This window comes from Pipistrellus kuhlii, unplaced genomic scaffold, assembly GCF_014108245.1.
Source record: "Pipistrellus kuhlii isolate mPipKuh1 unplaced genomic scaffold, mPipKuh1.p scaffold_m20_p_3, whole genome shotgun sequence".
Lineage (NCBI taxonomy): Eukaryota > Metazoa > Chordata > Mammalia > Chiroptera > Vespertilionidae > Pipistrellus > Pipistrellus kuhlii.
The window spans coordinates 112,994,600-113,015,374 of NW_023425529.1; the positions used below are offsets into that span (position 1 = coordinate 112,994,600).

A 20,775-nucleotide genomic window follows, 5' to 3' on the forward strand; every position below is an offset into this window, starting at 1 on the left:
TTGATATGTGGCTCTGTTGACTAATGAGTTTGCCAACCAATGCTGTAGACATTCTTACTTCTTGAGCAGATAGGTTTGATAATATACAAATAAAACTGTGAAATCTGTACATATCAAATTAAAATCAAATAAACAAAATCAAATTCTTTATATAATAACTAGAGGACCGGTGCACGAAAATTCATGCACTGGAGGAGGGGGTGTCCTTGAGCCCTGCCTGCTGTGACCCAGCCATCAGGGGAAAGCGATGCCCCCATCACACCTCTGCTGCTGCCACTGCCAGCAGCGCAAGTCTCAGCTATCCCTGGTTACCTGAGCCTTGGGTGGCCCTGGACAGCTGGGCAGCCGCCATCCGAGGCTTGCCTGTGCCTCGAGCCAGCCCTAGGTGGCTGGAGGGTTGAGGGCACCGGGGGACTCAGGAGGCAGGTACCCCAGTGGGGCTTAGGGGAATGGGCACAAATACAGTTTTATTTGTATACTGAGGGCAGGGCAGTCAATAAGCATATTCTCTCCTTATTGGCTGTGGGTGCCGCCATCTTTGAGGGCGAAGTAGTCAATTAGCATATTCCCTCCTTATTGCCTGTGGGCACTGCCATCTTTGTGATGGAGCGATGGTCAGTTAGCATATTCCCTCTTTATTATATAGGATCTTAACAGCATACTAGAGTTCAGAAAATATCCAAATTTGATAATGAATAGTACTTAAAACACATGTGTGCACCTATGTGCACACAGACAAAGCCCTTGGGAAACACTCTAAAATTAAGTCTTAACTTTTTGATCAATGCTTTAATAAAATATCTTTGAGAGCTTAAATCAACTCAGCATTAATCACTCAATATCAACATCTGACCACAGTAACTTGGTCATTCATTTAACATTTAATTACATTAGATGCTATTGATACAGGGGAGAACAGCTAGGAAAATGTATTATTATAGTAAAGGGTAGGAATGGGAATTGAATTCTAAATTACTAAATAACTAAAAAATTTGAGTCAAAAAAGATTTAAGAAATGGTTAGTTTCAATCAAACTTGTCTTATAAAAATTACCTAACTGCCCTGGCTGGGTGGCTCAGTTAATTGGCACATATTCCATATACCAAGAGGTTTTGAGTTCAATTCCCAGTCAGGGCACACACCTAGGTTTTGTGTTCGATCCTCAGTTGAGGATATTTCTGTCTCTCTACCTCCCTCCTGCTCTAAAAATTAATGACCATATCCTGAGACAAGGACTAAAAAAGAAAATAACCTCATAGAAATTGAATGTCAGCCTCCCAGCCCCCCCGTGAGTGCTGGGGTAGGGTGTCCCCTGCAGGGGAACTGGAAGAACTCCCCGTGACTGCTTCCTCTTCCTTCTCTGCAGTCCAGGCTCCTGTCAGGCAGTCTCCTCAGATCACCGGGAAGTAGGCTTCTGCCGCCCACCCCCTGCTGTGCATGCGTCAGTATGAAAATTGGTCATTACAGGGACACCTTCACGAACAAATTAGCATATTACTTCTTCATATGTATAGGTACTATTCTGAACTAAGATAAATCCTAGTGGTCTAACAATAAAATTTGATCAATGACTTGACCTGAAGTAGGACTGCAAGAAAGGAAACAGAGATCCCAAAAGCACAAGAGAGAGACACCAGCATTCAGAAAAGTACCATTTGTGTTCCTGTTCTACTCCTCATTGGCTTTGTTTCCTTTAGGTAAATTGCAGTATCTCTGGATCTGTTTCCTCAATATATATATATAACCTCACGTACCCAGCAAGTTTATTGTGGGAATCAAATGGAAAATAATTTATAGGAGGCACTTTGGAAACTATAAAACACAGGTAAAATAAAAATTAAAATATTTATGGGCAAAATGAACAAGAGGACCAAAATTCTCAAAACAAGGTGTAAATATAAAGATTTCTGTAGCCAAAACAAGAAAATAATCCTTTTATTTGTCCCAGGCCAACTCACACCCCTCCCACCCCCAGAGTTCTCTTCAACTGCAAGAAGCCCTTGGGCCAATGGACTTACCTCAAACTTCATATAAAACATGTAGTAATATGGAGGGCAACCCAAGGGTTTTAGTTCCCAAGGAAACTGACACCACCTTTCTGGAGAACAATTTTGAAATGCATATCAAAAAACCCTGAAAATATTTCTACCCTATGACACAATTCTACTTCTGAGAATCAGCAACGGAAACCATGACTCTGGAGCATCTATTGTTCTAACTAAAGTTTATAAAGCACCAAGTGCTTTGCTGAGATTATTAAGTTAATATCTCATTTAATTCTTAGGACTGGCTAAGTAGCATTCCAATTTTATAATTAGAAAAACAGGCAAGTCGAAATTAAGCAATTCAACCAAGCCCATACACAGCAAGCAGTAGAGGACTCAAATCCAAACTCTAATAACCAGGCATACACTGTTCATCACACTTTATCATAGAGGAAAATAAGCAGCACTCAAGATACCAGAAAAACGGGAGTTACTTAATAAATTGGCGTGCATTCCTGAGATGGTAATGGCAGCCTTTTAAAAACAATGAGGAGCCAAAACCTGTTTGGCTCAGTGGATAGAGCGTCAGCCTGCGGACTGAAAGGTCCTGGGTTCGATTCCAGTCAAGGGCATGGTTACCAGTAGGGAGTATGAAGGAGGCAGCTGAATTGATCTTTCTCATTGATGTTTCTAACTCTCTATCCCTTTCTCTTCCTCTCTGTAAAAAATCAATAAAATATATTAAAAATAATAATTAAAAAATAAAAACAATGAGGAAAGGCAGATAAGAGAGGAGCACAAAAAAATCTTTACTTTCTCTGACTCCAAAAAAAGGGCAGAGTTGAGAAAAGAGATGGGAAAAAGCAATAACCTTCGCAGCTGCTGCCAAGAGGCAATATGAGCAAAGATTAAACACTAAATCATTGGAGGCTTCACCAGGGAAAAACTGACCAATTACGTACGTGAGCTGCTCACCTGAAGGTGAGACATGCCATGCCCACCTCCGGCAGAAGAGTTACAGTGAGCTTGCGGGAGGCCTGTGGTGCTCTCAGACAACATCTCAGACCTGACATCTCTGGCTCCCCCAGCTGACTCTACCTACAGTATTTCTGAGTAGCAAACCTATATAAAACACCCTTTTCGCCAAAACCGGTTTGGCTCAGTGGATAGAGCATTGGCCTACAAATTGAAAGGTCCCGGGTTCAATTCTGGTCAAGGGCATGTATCTTGGTTGCGGGCACATGCCCAGTAGGGGGTGTGCAAGAGGCAGCTGATCGATGATTCTCTCTCATCGATGTTTCTAACTCCCTATCCCTCTCTCTTCCTCTCTGTAAAAAATCAATAAAATATATATATTTTTAAAAAGATGGCAAAGTTTAAAAAAAAAAAAGTGAATGACTCGTATTTAAAAAAACACACCCTTTTCAAAGCAAAAATGAATACAGATCTATAAAGAAAATGTTAAAAAATAAATAAAACAAATATAAGAAGGAATACACTAAAGAAAGAAAAAAAAAATCCAGACAAATATAACCATGCCACCCAAAATTCACACTATTTATTTTCAGGACAATATATCAGAATTTCTATTAATAAAAAATAAACTAAATTTAATTTCACATCTACACTTTTCTTCACTCACTGAAAAAATACACAATTATGAACCCTATTCCTTCATTGTGTATATCTTAAAGGTAAGTAAAATATCTCACAAAGAAAAATATCAGAGAATATCTATGCAATGGTCCATAAAAGTGGACCTAACATGACATTAAGTAAATCACTTTTAGAAATGATGCCAAGACAGATGGGGAGAAAGAGAAGCAGAGCATAGTTTCTTCACAATTTTATACAATTAAGAGTATATGCAGTTTTAGACAGATTTCATAAGAGGATCAAAAATACAATATTTTTCCTGCGAACACTTCTGTGCTAAAAATAAACTTTTCATTTAATGCCTTTTTTTTTTTTTCTCTGCGACCTATTCTGGGTGAATAAACAAGAGTCCTAAACAGGAAAATACTATCCAATACTTGTGTTTCTCTATAGTCAAAGAAATGAAAGTGAACCTAAGTCATTTTTTAAAAAGCAGATCCAAGACAAGAAAGTACAGACAGACAAGGCAAACAAGTCAAAAGTGAGCTGCCAGAGCCCAGGAAAGACACAGGATATAAAAATAATATAAAATCCCTTAGAAGCAGCAAAAAAGCAGAACACATTGTTTAAAACACTAGAACACCAAGGAAGGTTTAAGAAATATCATAAAATATAAAACAAAACAAATGAAAGCTATGACAGAAACAACTATAAAGGGTACATAAAATGGAGATATGGGACACTCTGAATAAGTTATATGTATCTCTTGATCCTGCAGTTTCTTATCCTACATACATACTTACAAAAATAACAAAGATATATGTGAAAGAATATTAATTAAAATAAAATACCAAAGCTAATCTAAAAGTCCATTAATTAAAATAAATCATAATATATTATATTATTACTCAGTTGTTGGAAATAGTTATATCAATACATATTGATATGACATCATGTCCACAAAATGTAAATGGAAAAAACAAGTTAAAGAACAGTGTAAATAGTTTGTTCTCTACTTGTGATTAAAATAAAAATTACAAACACAATTCTGGCACACCTATGTGTGTGTATCCACACACCTAGGAAAAATGATAGATACAAACTAAATTCATGATAGTGGTCACTCATGACAAGTTGATTTTTTTAATGCTATAAAATGTTACATAATATGGGAAGACTAGTATCCCAGTGCATTGATTCATGTATATTGAAAGGAAACTAATTAGAAGAAATCCTATCTAATAAAAGAGCAATATGTAAATTAACTATCACTCCACTACACCACAAGCCACACCACCAGCCCATCAGAAGCAATTATGCAAATTAACCCAACCAAGATGGCTGCAGCCATGGAGTGAGCAGGAGCCTTGGGTTTCCCCAGCAATGGAGGAAGCCAAGCTTTCCTCACACCCTGGCGGACCCAGGCCTCCACTCAAGGCTACAAAGTTTCAATCATAGAAGATTAAATCCCAACAAAAATGGCTTTGGCCACAGAGCTGGAGACAGCAGGAGGCTTCAGTTGCCCCCGGTGATGGAGGAAGCCAAGCTTCTGCAGCCCTGGTCTGCCTTGGCCTCTGCTTAAGGCTACAAATTTTCAATTATAGAAGATAAATAAATCCCAACAAAAATGGCTGCGGCCACAGAGCAAGCAGGACTCCGCTCAAGGCTACAAAGTTTCAATTACAGAAGAAAAACAAATCCAATACCACGGTCTCTGCTTGTGTCACTGGGGGGCGTGGTCAGTGTGCAAACTACCACAGGCTCCTCGCCCAGGCTACACCACACCCCCAGGGAATGCCCACCCTGATCCGAGACACCCTTCAGGGCAAACTAGCTGGCTCCCTCCCATGCACCAGACTTCTATCCTATCTAATAAAAGAGTAATATGCAAATTGACCATCACTCCAACACACAAGATGGCTGCCCCCATGTGGACACAAGATGGCCACTACAAGATGGCCAGTAAGGGAGGGTAGTTGGGAGGGACCAGGCCTGCAAGGGAGGGCAACTGTGGGCAATCAGGCCATCAGGGGAGGGCATTTGGGAGGGACCAGGCCAGCAGAGATGTTGAGGGCAACCATACCTGCAGGGAAGGGCAGTTGGGGAGGACCCAGGCCTGCAGGGGAGAGCAGTTGGGGGGAGAGGAGGGCCAGGCCTGCAAGGGAGGGCAGTTAGGGGCAATCAAGCTGGCAGGGGAGCAATTAGGCATCAGTCAGGGTGACAGGGGAGTGTTTTGGGGGTGATCAGGCTGGCAGGCAGAAGCAGTTAGGGGCAATCAGGAAGGCAGGCAGGCGAGCAATTGGGAGCCAGAAGTCCTGGATTGTGAGAGGGATGTCCGACTGCCCATTTAGGTCCGATCGTGGTAGGATAGGGCCTATGCAAGTCGGATATCCTCAAGGGGTCCCATATTGGAGAGGATGCAGGCTGGGCTGAGGAACACACACACACACACACACACACACACACACGCACACATACCCCTCATGCATGAATTTCATGCACCGGGCCTCTAATATTTAATATTGCTATTCATGTCTTGCTAATGAAAGGAAAATAGGATTTTACTGAGTCTCCTATCTACCTACTCCAGGACTTCTGTGAGGATCAAATGAGATGAGGCATGGGAAAATGCTTCACAAACATTTGGTTAAACTGTAAAATGTTTGCACCTGGCAATAAAGCCAGTTGGGTTCCTGGGCTAAAGAAACTCCAAGGATACTACCCTGTTTCCCCGAAAATAAGACAGTGTCTTATACTAATTTTTGCTCCCAAAGATGCGCTAGGTCTTATTTTCAGGGGATGTCTTATTTTTCCATGAAGAAGAATACAGTACACATTTATTGCTAAATGAAAATAAAGGAAATTTAATACCTGTATACGGTACGGTAGTACAGTAGTTGTCAACACAAACCAGACAAACTGTGAATCCTACAGTATCAAGAATTTACTCATTTATTCAATGACAATCATGTCATCATCTTCTGAAACATCATCATAACAATCCAATTCCTGAATTTCCTGGTGAATTTCTTGTGACTCCATTTCTTTCAGAATCAGTGGACCAAATTTCTCATCTTTAGCCTAGAGGGGCCTTATTTTCAGGGGATGCCTTATATTTCACTCAGAAGGAAACCTGTAAGTAGGTCTTATTTTTGGAGGATGTCTTATTTTCAGGAAACATGGTAGTTGCTAGGAAGAGGAAACTGGGCGTTGCTACATGACCTCATTCCCCAGTGCCCACAACCAGAGTTTCCGAGCTGAGCTGGGCTGTGCCATGGGGTCTTGGCAGTGCTGGCTGTGATTTGGTGTGGTGTCACTCTGGGGTGGTGGCAAGGCCTGTGACCCACTTGGGGGAAGCTGTGTGTTGGTTTGTCAGCACCAGTTCTGTGCTGCTATTTATTTTTAAATGGCCAGTGCTTGTCATGGTAGCTCCTGCATTGAGCATCTGCCCCCTGGTGGTCAGTGCGCATCATAACTACTGGTCAGATGGATGGACACTTAGCCTTTTATATATATAGGTAATAAATTAAGTCAAATTAGGCAGGTTCCAGCATGTTCACATTATCCCCATTTTATGTAAAATCTGTATTACTATATGTGTATATTTTTATGTGCAATAAAAGAGAACATATATGAAGAGGTATAAATATTGGTTTTGTCTGGTTAAATGCAATATTGTGTGTTTTTATTTTTCTGGATGTGCAAACATTTTTTATAATAAGAAAAACAAATATTTCCCAGTCTTTTCTACTCTCCTCTGGCCTAAGAAATGTTCAATACAGCATCATCTACTTCTTAGCCTTTTTATAACATGACTTAACCAAGCCAAGGAGTCTCTGAAAAGGCCTTCCTAGTCTTCCATCAACAATAGTGTCCTGTCCAAACTGGTTTGGCTCAGTGGATAGGGCATTGGCCTGCAGACTGAAAAGTCTCAGATTTGATTCTGGTCAAGGGCACGTACCTTGGTTGTGGGCACATCCCCAGTGGGGGCATGCAGGAGGCAGCTGATAGATGTTTCTCTCTCATCAATGCTTCTAACTCTATCCTTCTCCCTTCTTCTCTGTAAAAAAAGTCAATAAAAATATATATATTTAAAAAACAACAATAGTGTCCTATCTTGACTCTTTTCCTACTGGACCAGTTCTCAAACTTTAGTACACATAAGGACCAGCTTACTTCTAACATCTTCCCCCAACCCTGAAGATCTAGATTCTATGGAAAATAGAAATCTTTGTTTTTTAACAAGTACTCTTTTATTTTTGATTGAGAAACACCTGTCTATCTCTCTAGCCATTTCATTAGTCACCATCTCTAAATTCTTTTATAATTTAGAGATTACTAATCAAATACTAATATTTTCTTTTTTAATCCTCACCAAAGGATATTTTTCCATTACTTTTCAGAGAGTGGAAGGGAGGAAAGAGGGGGAGGAGAGAGAAACATCAATGAGAGACACTTGCACTAGTTACCTCCCCCACAAGCCTCCACTAGGGGGGTGGGGGGAAAGAGATCCAATTCAAAACTCAGGTACTTGCCTTGACCAGGAATCGAACCCTTGGCACGCTAATCACTGAGCAACACCAGCCAAGGCCGCAAATACTAATATTTTCTAGCCTCCACCTCATCCTCTTTGGCTCATTCTATTTAGTTTTCCAAGGATATTTTATCTCTACCATTGGTTTTTACTATGCACATAACTCCCTAATATGTATGTATATCTTCAGGACATTTCATGCACTTTAGTTTCAGTTCCTTATGTTCAATTTTCTATTAGGTACTTCTGACTAATGTCCCAATTACTCTAAAATTAATATGTTTAAAAATTGAAAGAAACTTTCTCTCTAAACAATTACCTCCTGCATTTTTTGTATCAGGAAGAGTCAGGAAACCAAAAAAACTAGTAAGCCAAGCTAGAAACTGAGCTTACCCTCAACTGCTACCGACTACCACATCTAGTAAATCACCACATCTTGACCATCCTCCTCCTAAACATTCATCAAATCTACCGTTTCTTGCATCAGCTTAACTGCTACTGAGTCTTCATCCATCAGTTCAAGGGCCTCCCTAGAAAGGCTTGGCTCATCTCCTTGCCCAAACAGTAGCCACCTCCTTTTTGCTGCCAAAGTGATTTGTACTTTATTTTTCTGATGCAACTGTTTGCATGCTTCCCTCCTATTGTGAGTTCCTTGGAGACAAAAGTGTTTTATTGTATTTGCATTCTAACAGTAAGATTCAAACATCTGCTCAATAAAAAGTAATTCTTTTTAAAGTGCAAAGTATGACTTTAAATGTTTAAATGGATACATTTAATGAATTATTTGAGAAAATAAAAGACTACAATAATTTCTAATTTTATAATACTTGAGAAATATTTATAATATGTGCTCCAAACGTACATTCTGACAAATCCCAAACAAATGGCCAAGTGTTAAAAATTAATATTCTGTTTAATTATAACAAAACAAGACAAAATATGTAAAACATTCATTTTCAAACATTTCACAACAGGCAAAGCAGGACTATGATCTGGCTAACATCCTTGTCACAACATAGGGAAAGGAAAGCCTCGCCTAGCTGCAGAGACAAAGATCAAAGTATCTAGAATTTGTAGGGCAGAGCACTGGAGAGAGCGCTCAGGAAGAGTAAGAGCTTTAGAAATGTGGAGATGAGTTCCCCTAGAGTCCCTGGCTCAATATTGATCGGTGCAGAATATCTGAGGTTGGGAAAATAACTACCAAAGAGCAATAGGCCAAACAATAAATGGATCCTGTCAGAACTTGGAATAGTTTGCATTCCCACCAACCAAAGTAGAAAAATCTTGCACTATATCAGGCAATGGTTGGACTCCTAGAGATTGAGAAAAAACAGAGGATCAAGAGAGAATACAAAGGAACAACTACAATAAAAGTGTTCCTGAGCAGATAAACAAAGAACCACAAATAGGTAGCAGTCTGAAAAGCAGGCGAGGAAGCTTCAGAAGAATTTACTGTGATTAAATTCAAGAAATAGTTTTAAATGTGAAGTGGACATTACTAGACCTCTAAACTCCTGAGAGTGGAAGTGATATTCTTTCTTTTTATTATGTTTTATTTCCTCCCTGTCCACACCCCTTCTTAGAGAAATTTTGGTACCCAGTCTAAAAAAGTACAAACTATGAGACATACCTAAGTCTCCTGTAGATCCATTGTCCCATTTTCATCTTCCCCCAACCACAGCCCACTGAACTAGAAGGAATACCTAACCAATCAGATTCTCTCTTCAAAAATTCAGGATTCAGCCAAAACCGGTTTGGCTCAATGGATAGAGCGTTGGCCTGCAGACTGAAAGGTCCCAGGTTCGATTCCAATCAAGGGTATGTACCTTGGTTGCAGGCACATCCCTGGTAGGGGGTGTGCAGGAGGCAGCCGATCGATGTTTCTCTCTCATCGATGATTCTAACTCTCTATCCCTCTCCTTTCCTCTCTGTAAAAAAATCAATAAAATATATATATTTTTTAATTCAGAATTCAGATACAGAGTTATTTGTTGAGAATCATACTTCAATATCAAAGTGAGTCTGGGGTTGGCACCATGACAACTCAAAGTTTCAAACAAACCAAAGTTATGGGGAAGCAGAAACCAGAAGCTTTAAAGAGAGGGACAATCAGGAAAAAAAAAAAAAAAAAACTGTAACAGAATACTACCGTGTTTCCCCGAAAATAAGACCTAGCGCATGGCAAGCTAAGACATCCCCTGAAAAAAAGACCTAGCGCAACTTTGGGAGAAAAAATTAATATAAGACACTGTCTTATTTTCAGGGAAACAGGGTAGTAGCAGAAAACGAGTAGCAGAGAGTAAGAACATGAATTCCCAGGAAAAAACTAGAAGACTAACCCCTTGAAGATATTTTGGTTCCTAGGACACTGAGCTGGAGTAGATGTCATACAATAGACTTTAGAGGCAGTCATCTAACTGTCTGACAAACACCTTTTTTTAAAGTAAGTTAATTCAATGTGTTTTTTTTTCCCCCTCACAAATAATCCTCAAGCCATTAAAAGAGGTCAATGGAAAAAAGACTGAGTAAGCAACTACTATGCTCTTTACAATACTTTTTGCGGTATTTTAACTCTCTTTTCAGGATGAGGAAGAGGCTCAGTAATATTTATAGATCTGCCAGATTCCAAAACCTAAAACTCTTCACAATTTACCTTATTTTCACTCAAGTAAACATATTCCCTGTTTCAGGCCACTACATCACTTATTTCTTCCCATGAAACATTCTCAAATTAATCCAAAAATGTTAAAATGTTTTCTCCTTTTATCCTGCTAAGTTTCTAATCTATATACAGGGTGGAGCCAAAGTAGGACAACAGTTGTGAGCACATAAAACAGTTTATTCTTGTACTATTATTTAAAACTAGAGGCCAAGTGCAGGAAATTTGTGCACGGGTAGGGTCCCTAAGCCTGGCTGGAGATAAGGGCCGATCAGGGTCTTCTGGCTGCTGTCCAGGGCCTTCCTTCATTCCGCACCGCTCCCTGGTAGAACTCCCAAGGGGACAATTTGCATATTAGGCTTTTGTTATATAGGACCAGAGGCCTGGTGCATGGATTTGTGCACCAATGGGGTCCCTCAACCTGGGCCTGCACCCTCTGGCAATCAGGGACCTCTCAGGGGATCAGAGAGTTGGTTTTGGCCTTATCCTCAGAGACTAGACCGAGGGATCCCACCAATGCACAAATCCATGCACCAGGCCTCTAGTATACACATAAGATCTTTGATTAATCTCTTTCCTCCTACTCCTCTCCCCCTTCCCTCTGAGATTCATCAGTCTGTTCCATGTTTCCATGCCTGTGGTTTCTGCTCCTGTGTTGAGCATCTGCCCCCTGGTGGTCAGTGTGCAGAATAGCTACTGGCCAGCCAGCTGGTAGCTTGGAAATGTGTGTGTGTGTGTGTGTGTGTGTGTGTGTGTGTATATATATATATATATATACACACACACACACACACACACACAGATTGTAATATCTTCAATGGGAACTGTAAAACTATTTTGGCCCACCCTGTATTTCAAATGCCTCAATTTCTAGTAAATATTTTAAAATAAAATGAACTTTTATGTATAAAAGTTTGGTCTGTTTTTAAATTGATAAAGTATTTTTCTTTCCTTTCCCTCCTTCACCAAAATAGACACCCTTAACTCAAGCCCAAGCTAAGCTGGTATCTTTTCCTGACCTGCCCCCACTCCTTGTTCTCTCCAAGTAGTTCATTTTATTATTAAAAAGAACAAATTCAGCCGAAGCTGGTTTGGCTTAGTGGTAGAGCATCAGTCTGCGGACTGAAAGGTCCCAGGTTCGATTCCGGTAAAGGGCATGTACGTTGGTTGCAGGCACATCCCCGGTAGGGGATGTGCAGGAGGCAGCTGGTCGATGTCTCTCTCATCGATGTTTCTAGCTCTCTATCTCTCTCCCTTCCTCTCTGTAAAAAAATCAATAAAATATGCCGAAACCGGTTTGGCTCAGCGGTAGAGCGTCGGTCTGCGGACTAAAGGGTCCTGGGTTCGATTCCGGTCAAGGGCATGTACGTTGGCTGCGGGCACATCCCCAGTATGTGCAGGAGGCGGCTGGTCGATGTTTCTCTCTCATCGACGTTTCTGGCTCTCTATCTCTCTCCCTCCCTCTCTGTAAAAAATCAATAAAGTATATATATTATATATTAAAAAAAAATCAATAAAATATATTTTTAAAAATAAATAAATAAATAAAAATAAAAAGAACAAATTCAGCTTACTTAAATATTCTACCCAAAGTTACCTCAAATACTTTTCGAAAGCAAGACAAAACAACTAACACTTATATCCTAAAAGCTTGAACCCCAAGACCAGAAAAAGAAAAAAAAAAGTCCGTTTTTCTATCCCTGAATATCATGTTGCCAATATGGAATGGGAAGGAACTTTTTAAATATAGATTGATCTTTTTCCCATTCTCAAAAAGACATTTCCTAAGTTTTTCACGTTTTCTCCAAGTATAGACAGAACTCCACTATCTATAAATGAAAACTTCCCTAAAATGAGCAATAATGTATCATCTGATTGAGTTTGATTTCCTTTCCTAGAAGGTAAGTTCCTAGAATTAAAAAATATGTATATAGTATTTACACATATACATTTTAAATGTACTATCCTTCAAGCCTAGAGTCTAAAGCAAAGGACTTCCGTTTCTAGACTTACCCCAGAAGAATAGAAGCTAGAGAATTTCTCACTGTGGTTCAGGGTCTTTGGCAATCTCAACAACTAGGATATATCACTAGTCCTTATCAATAATACAGTTATGTGGGAAGGTACAGACATACACTAATGACTAGTTACCAGTTCAGCTTGGGATCCCATTTGTTCCAACTGCCCTACATTCTTTGCCCTCATAAACTGCTCTGTTATAGCTGCAACTAACAGTGAAATTCACTGGCAACCCTTACAGTAGTGCTGCTAGAAGGAACATAAAAAGTAGGAAAACCAGGGTACTACTTGAAAACGAAGTGTTTTAAAAGATTAAGTCGTAATATTTTAAATGTCCTAATCATGCGCTGAGAACTGCATTTCCATTTACTCTAAAATAGTAAATAAAATATTAAAACCATCTTTGCATTATCAAGAATCCCTTATTCTCTGAGTATTTCCACACAGACAAAAATCAGTGTCAATGATCATAACATCCCTAACAGGGTGGGAAGAAGCTAAGGAAAGCTTACATGTTTTGCGAGGGACTGAATAATTACAAAGCTGAAAAGAGAACCTGAATTTTTAACTCACGTTTGCACTAGATGTCTCAGCAGTATTTCTCGTCCTGAAATTTCCTTAACATCTTAAGCAAAATCACCTTCCGTTTAATAACGCTTTAAGAGCACAGGGTTAAGCAGAAGAAAAGAATTGTTACCAAGTCATATTACGGTGGTGGTTTAGATTTTATTCCTATAGTCTTTTTTTGTCAACGTTTTATATATATACATACATACATATATATACATATATACATACATACACACACACACACACACATATATATATAAAGCAGCTAAGGTGTCTGGAATAACAGACGTATACTCAATCCATTCGGAATACGGATGTCCAGCATTTAAACGACTAACGAATTTTTAGAAAAAATTTTGACCGAAAATGTAAATTTCAACCCTCTGAAGAGCTGCTTGACGCCTTCCATTTCTGCCACACGGTCTGCGCCTGGTTCCAGGGCTCGGGGATTCTGACAGTGAAGGATGCTGCTGTTCTGGGACAAAGTGCAGCGTCCTCCGCCTCCTGCACGCCCTCCAGTGCGCGCACCACCAACACAACCTAAGCGCTAGCCCCGCCAAGCACCGAGGGAGCCCGGCCCCGAAGACCCCCCTCGGGCATGGAAGCTGAACTTGTCATTCAAAGGACTGCAGCTCCGCCGCCACACTCTGCACCCTGGGGGACCCTCCAGCCCCCGTGTCCCGGGCTTCCTCCCTCCGCCCCGCTCCCTCCGCTGGCTCCGCCGGCTCCTCCTCCCACCTCCCAGCGAAGGCGCAGCTCCGAGCAGCCCCAAGTCAGAGCGAAGACTGCGGGCAGGCGGGGCTGGGGCGCCGGAAGGAACTGGGCCCCTCTATCCTTCGCGGCCCCACATCCCGCCGCCACGGGCGGACTCGACGCGGCCAGCGGGTCCGCACGCAGCTCACCTGAGGACCGCAGCCTCCGCAGCCCACGGGCTTATCACCAGCCCGCAACCACCGGGCGCCCGAGCTGCTGGGCGGCCGGCGCTCCGCCCGCTCAGGTCCCAGCCCTCCCGCCTCCTCTCCCCGCCCCGCGGCCCGCCCCCGCCCTGCCCACCCGGGCTTCCGCCGCCGCCGCCGCCGCCGCCGCAGTAGCTCCGGCCGCAACACCACCTAGTCCCCACGCCTCCCATTCACTCTCGCGAGAGGGTGGCGCGACCTCTCGCGAGAAGACCCTCGTGACCAAGCCCGCGCAAAAAAAAAAAAAAAAAAAAAAAAAAAAGCAAAGAAAAGGGAAAAGCTCACGCGCTCCGCGGCGGCGGCGGCGGCGGCGGCGGCGGCGGCGGGGGGTGGGGGCGGCCTTCACGTCACGTGAGGTGGAGACGGCCTCCCCATTGGCCAGAGACCGCACGGCCGTGGGAGCTTTAAACTCCAGCTAACCTATGAACCTGCGGCCAGCGTCGTGCGCGCTTCCTGACCCGTTACCTTGGAAACCGTTTAACCCTTTCCTCTGGCAGGCCGCCTCCAGCCTCGGCTCGCCCTGCAGGCTGGGTTCCAGGCCCCGGCTCCTTTCCTCGGACCCCTGAGTCTTACCGCCTGGGGTCCGCTGGGCTCCTTCTCCGTCACCAGCAAGCTTTGCTTTCTTCGCACTCCCGGGCCCTTTCCCCAGCGGCAGCCCCTCCGACTCCGACCGCTCCGGTGCGGCTCATCCTCCGCTGGCTCCGCCCCTTCTCAGCATCTCCTGGGAGGACCACTCAGCGCCCCAGCCAGCGGCCCCGCCGCACCGCTACCGTTAGCATCCGGGTACCGCGGGGCCCTAGCGCGCCTCCCGCCGTCCGTCCGCACGCGTGTCGGAATCGGGAAGTGGAAGCGTGGGCCTCGGGGAAAGCCAACCCCAGGAGAAGCTGCTGTGCGAGCATTGCCGCTGAGAGTCGGGAGGACCGGTCCAGCCACGCTGCAGACTCCTCAGGGACATCTGTCCCTCAGGGTGGAAATATCTGGCTGATGAGAAAGACATTTTTTTAAGACATTTCTCATCATGAGCTTTGCCCTGGTTGGGACACAGAGGCAGGGAGGAAAGAGGGCATCCGTATGTTCATTGCTTCAAAATGCTTGTGTGAGCTCCTGCACGTGTTTGGCATGACTGCAGGCTGTGGATTGGGCAGCGATGAAGACTAGAGTCTAGGGCTCTTATGGGGCAGAGAGGGTCAAGGGGCCGAAGTGGGGAGGGAAGAACATCTGTTGGTGTTCAGGCCTTTGCCAAGGAAATATCATAAATGATGTGATGGTGATTATGATTTGGTGGCTCCTGGGGGGCGGCCCTTTTGAGGAGGAGAAACAGTGATTTCCATAACACCAGTGGGAATTGTTTTCCAGGCAAAGTAAACCACCAATTCAAAGGCCCTAAATTGAGTTTGAAGAGAAAAATGAGAACGAAGAAATAAACTTGGAGAAGCAAACAAACATGGGCCAGATCCTGTAGGCTCTGTGAGGAATTGGGAGTTTATTCAAAGTGCAGTGGGAAACAGTTTTAAATAGGGGAGAGATACCTACGGTTTAATTAATTCTGCAGAGAAGGAGGCCACAGAGGAAGCAAAAAGATTGGGAGACATTTAATCCATGAGAGAGACAATCCTGAAAGACTTAATTTCCAATGACCTTGACATTCCTCTTTTAAAATCCATTAGGTCAGAGCCCTAGTGCTGTTTTCTACCTTCTGTTAAAAACATCTGGACAAATATTCAGTTACCGTTATTTAATCACAATAAGAAAAATAAATGGTGTGGGTTTTTTTGTTTGTTTGTAGCTGTTATTTGGGGGGGAAAATGGCCCCAAAGAAAAGTCACCTTCGATTTTCTTTCCCCTCCAGTTACACCACACCGATAAGCACTTCTAATCTTAAAGTCATTTCTAAGAAAAAGAAACATAAAGTGATGTTCAATAAAGATATTCTAAATATAAGACTTGAAAAGACGGAGATTGAAGGTTGGGAAATAAAGGTGTTTTGCTAAAGTCAAAATCAAGAGAGTTGAGTTCTGACTGGAAAACCTCTCAGTAACTGGTGAGGCAATCAAATCAAGGTACCTTATCCTGAGGTTTAGCTTCCTCATACATAAAACTAGGCACAGTTTAACCAGCCTCACCCAAGTGAGTAAACCTGAATTGCACTTCGGCATTCACACAACAGTAAGGCGAAAGCCAGAAAAGGAAATGATGTGAATTTTTATAAAAACCTAACAGAGTCAACAGTACAAGTCAAATGAAATTGGACACGCGCGCGCGCACACACACACCAGCTGAGGAACTATGGAACTGATTCATGCAGATCCCAGGAATGCTTCCCTGAGAAATCTTGGCCTTCTCAGAGTGTGAAAGCAAAAGCAGGGCCACCTGCTGGACCTCATACTTCCTTTCTCTATAGCTATTTTGAACCTATGATGTATTTCATAAATAATGATTCATATGTTCCTAATCAGAGTTTAAAACTGGAAAATATATGTTTAAAAGGCACTATCTTTAAGTTAAGCTAACAATTATAATGAAAATAAGATTTTAAGAAAACTTATAGGGTTTTTCAAAGGAAAGTACTAAAGAGAGAAAAGGTATTATTTTAATCAATTAAGACCCCTCTTAAAATACTGAAAGAACTGAGCACTCTTTTGGTGCCATTTGCAGTTCTGGTGTGATTAACCAAATCAGCTGCTTGGTACTGCTAATTTAGATCAACAATGGGCTCAACTCTCCCATTCTAACACGTATTAATGGAGCCATAAGTTCTCCCAACTCACCCTAGCAAGACAGTCATTGTGGTCAATTATTTGGAGTACAGTGAATATAATGTCAGAAGAAATTTAGGATTGAGATCCATTTTTATAGATATCCTTACTTCCTGATTCTTTTAAAAATTATTTTCTTTTTTAATAGCTTCATTGAAATATAATCAGACATAATACAATTCACCCACTTAAAGTAGTTTGTTTGTTTATGCATGCGTGCATGTATATTTTCAGAGTTGTCAGGCATCACCAAAATCTAACTTTAGGACAATTTCCCCCCTTCCCCCCAAGAAATTTCATACCCATTAGCAGTCCATTCCCTACCTCATCTCTAACCCTAAGCAACCAATAATCTATTTTGTGTCTATAGATCTGCCAATACTGTACATTTCATATAAATGGAATTATACAATATGTCATTGTGTCTGACATCATTTACTTAGTATAATGTTTTCAAGGGTCAACCGTCTTGTAGCATGTATCAGGATTTCATTTCTTTTTGTTGCTGAATATTTCGAATGTATGGACATATCACCTTTTACTTATCAATTTTACCAATTAATAGACATTTGGGTTGTTTCCACTTTTTAGCTATTATGAATAATGCTGCTTTGAACATTTGTATACAGTTTTGTATGGATATTGCTTATTCTTTTAATACTTTGCTCCTAGCTTTGTCTTTTTCACCTACTGCTTGAGGTATGTGCCCTGTCCCCGAGGGGTTGGCATTTTACATCTCCCCTGTTCAATGGCTTCTTATGGTTCTACCCACGACCTACCTAACTTTCTTCTCTGCTCTCATATCATTCTCCCTCTCAGACAGTTCTCCTTGCAGTTCCTCAAATAGGGCCAGACTCTCCCTACTTCAGAGCCTTCCCATAGCTGTTCCTTCAGTATCGAATGTTCTTTCTCTGTCCATCCTCCTTAGCCTCTGAAGGCCCATGAATTCTTCAGCATTCAGCTCTACTCTCATTTCCTTAGGAACTCTTGTCCTAAGTCCCCGGACTAAGTAAGCTCGTCCTTATCTATAACTCTACTTTTGCTTCAAAGCATTTATCAAGTTACAATGATTTTTATTTGAGTGATTACGTATTTAGTTAATGTCTGACTCCTCTACTAGATTATGGGACCTATAAGCAGGAACCATATCTATTTTCACTTACACATGCCTGGCACATAGTGGATGTTATTAGTTATTTAATAACTATTCATTGGAAGGAAGGAAGGGAGGGAGGGAGGGAGAGAGGGAGGGAGGGAGGGAGGGAGGGAGGGAGGGAGGGAGGGAGGGAGGGAGGGAGGGAGGGAGGGAGGGAGGAAGGAAGAAAGAAGTCTTTGTGTGTTCGATTTTTTCCTTCCCTTGCCCATGTTGAAATAAATCTCTAGACCCAAGATGGAGCCACTCCTCCCCAGGGTGGCACAACAACAAACCAAAACTTAGATAACTTTGATGTCCCTGTAAATGCTCTGCTAGACCAGAAATGCAATATGTCCAGCAAGCCAATCCCTAAACATCAAGCCAAGTCTGAGCTCTATACTTATTTTCTTGTTCCTTTTCACCCCAAACAAGGTTGACTATGTGGCTCCAGCCAACCTGATATTTTTCTATTTTTTTCTTCCTTGTTTACCCAATAAAAGCATGCTGCCTTCCAGCTCATTTTGCAGTCCTTCAAATGGCGATTGTCTGCTTCACTGAGTGTTAAGTAAAGTTTAATTGTATCACCTAAATTGTTTTCTATCACTTTTTACACAGGAGTTTTCAGTGAAGTGGTAATAAACGTTAAAAGCCCAATCTGTACTTTGTTAAGGGAAATTACTGGAAGTTGAAAAGGTACAGTAGAGGATACAAGTGTTCCTGCCAGCACTACTTACAGAAGGGGGATGTGGAAAAGGGAAAGCGAGTGGTTAACAAGTCAGAGTGTGACAAGGAGAAAAACACAGGCTGTGTCTAAGTGTACCTAAGACTGTGCCTAGGAAAGCCTCAGCGGTCCCCAGTGGACATTTTAGTAGGGTAATTTCTAGCAAAAAGTTGGTGTCTCCTCCACTAGGAATTTTTCTATTTAATGCAAATGTTGCTTTTATGTGTTTACATTGTCTAATGGAGCCAAGACATTTGAGTTATATGTACATGAAAGAATTATGACCCAGAAAGGCTGAAAGATTTGCTCTACATCACATGGGAGGCTAAATGTCATAGTTCAGACTAAAATTAGCTGGTTTGGTCTGGTTCTACCTTTCAATAAGCATACTGTGCAACGCAAGCCACTCAGCTTAATCCTCCTGATGACCTTCTGACTACAAAGGCAGGATCATCTTTCCCCTGGAGCTTTACACTAGCAACCTCTGGCAGCCAGAAGCAGATTCCAGGTCGCTTCCTGTTTGAAATCTTGAGTCTCCCTTTGACCCACTTGCTAAATTCCTGTTTCCGGTTTGAGTGATGGCCCCGGGCAGCTGGCAGTTCACTTATAAAAGAGAAATGTTAAGTCCTTTTCCACATTGCTCAGACTTGGGATTTTATTTTTTTATGATGATGATTTAATACATACTCATTTTGTAGAACATTGGAAAACACAGGAAAAGATAATGGTGGTTTATGGGCATTAATTATATATTAATACTTAACAAACCAATGAAAAATATTCTACAAGTGGAAAAATATGGACATTACCATTTCATCAGTCATTTAAACATGTAAAAATGCTTTTTAAATTTAAAAGATGAAGTATTTTATTTATGCCTTTGTTTTAAAAGCATGTATATTATAGCACAGCCTGTTACATAGTTTATAACATACACATACATAACTCTTTTGTAGTGAAACTCTTGAAGAACAGAAACACATCTTAACTGTTCTTATAACATGATATTTACTAATAATGTTTTTATATATCATAGGTGTCCAATCAAAGCTCAATGACTTCTAAAATTGTGACTATCTTAGTACTGATGATAGTTCAGAAGTGCTTTGCCAAATTAAAGACCTCTTGAATTAGCAAAATAAATTTGAGTGTCATTATATATCATACTCGAATATAATGATTCTTCTGATTTAAATCATCATACTTAATTACTGATTTAATTTCCAATATGTGAAATATAGATGTACTGTCTTTTAAGGAAATGTAATACATAAATGTCTAAAATTGAAAAACAAATAATCATACCTAAATGTAATTACTTCATAAGAATATATATATATATATATATATATATATATATATATATATATATTAGAAAGAGGAAGGGAGAGATAGAAACATTGATGAGAGAGAAACATCTCATTGATTAGCTGCCTCCTACACCGCCCCCCCATCACCCCTCACCCCCCACCCCACTAGGGATCGAGTCCATAAAGCAAGACACATGCCCCGATCTGGAATTGAATCCACCTTTTGGTGCATGGATCATCAGTTCAATGTGGCATGAGCACCGGCAGGGCCATAAGAGAGTTTCTAAAATATCATTCCTCTCCAGATTGTAAATGGTTGATATAAAGTTAATTATAAAAAATAAATCACAAAGTTTTATAAAAAGCTTATGTTATAAAGAAGCACAAATGTTATCAAGCATTTCAAAAGCATTTAGTATAAGTAAATGGAAAAATACTTTAATTTACAAAAATATATTTATACACAACTTTTCCAAAATGTCTTTTGTCAGAGGTGGAACAGTATCTCTTCATTTAAGCTAATAGCATACATTT

General features: G+C 41.3%; 1 protein-coding gene across 5 annotated transcripts in view; it reads right to left on the reverse strand.

Moving 5' to 3' along the window:
* AKAP11 (A-kinase anchoring protein 11) overlaps nt 1-15,022 on the reverse strand; it is a 53,279-nt gene extending 38,257 nt beyond the window's left edge. For 3 of the 5 annotated variants that reach the window (XM_045588678.1, XM_045588677.1, XM_045588674.1), the window contains exon 1: nt 14,266-14,372. The gene's annotated coding sequence lies outside the window, so the exon portion shown is untranslated. Of the gene's footprint in view, nt 1-13,366; nt 13,450-14,265; nt 14,373-14,892 lie in introns of those variants that run through there. The other 2 variants (XM_045588676.1, XM_045588675.1) reach the window with 2 other exon arrangements.
* Between the last annotated feature and the right edge of the window lie 5,753 nt (nt 15,023-20,775).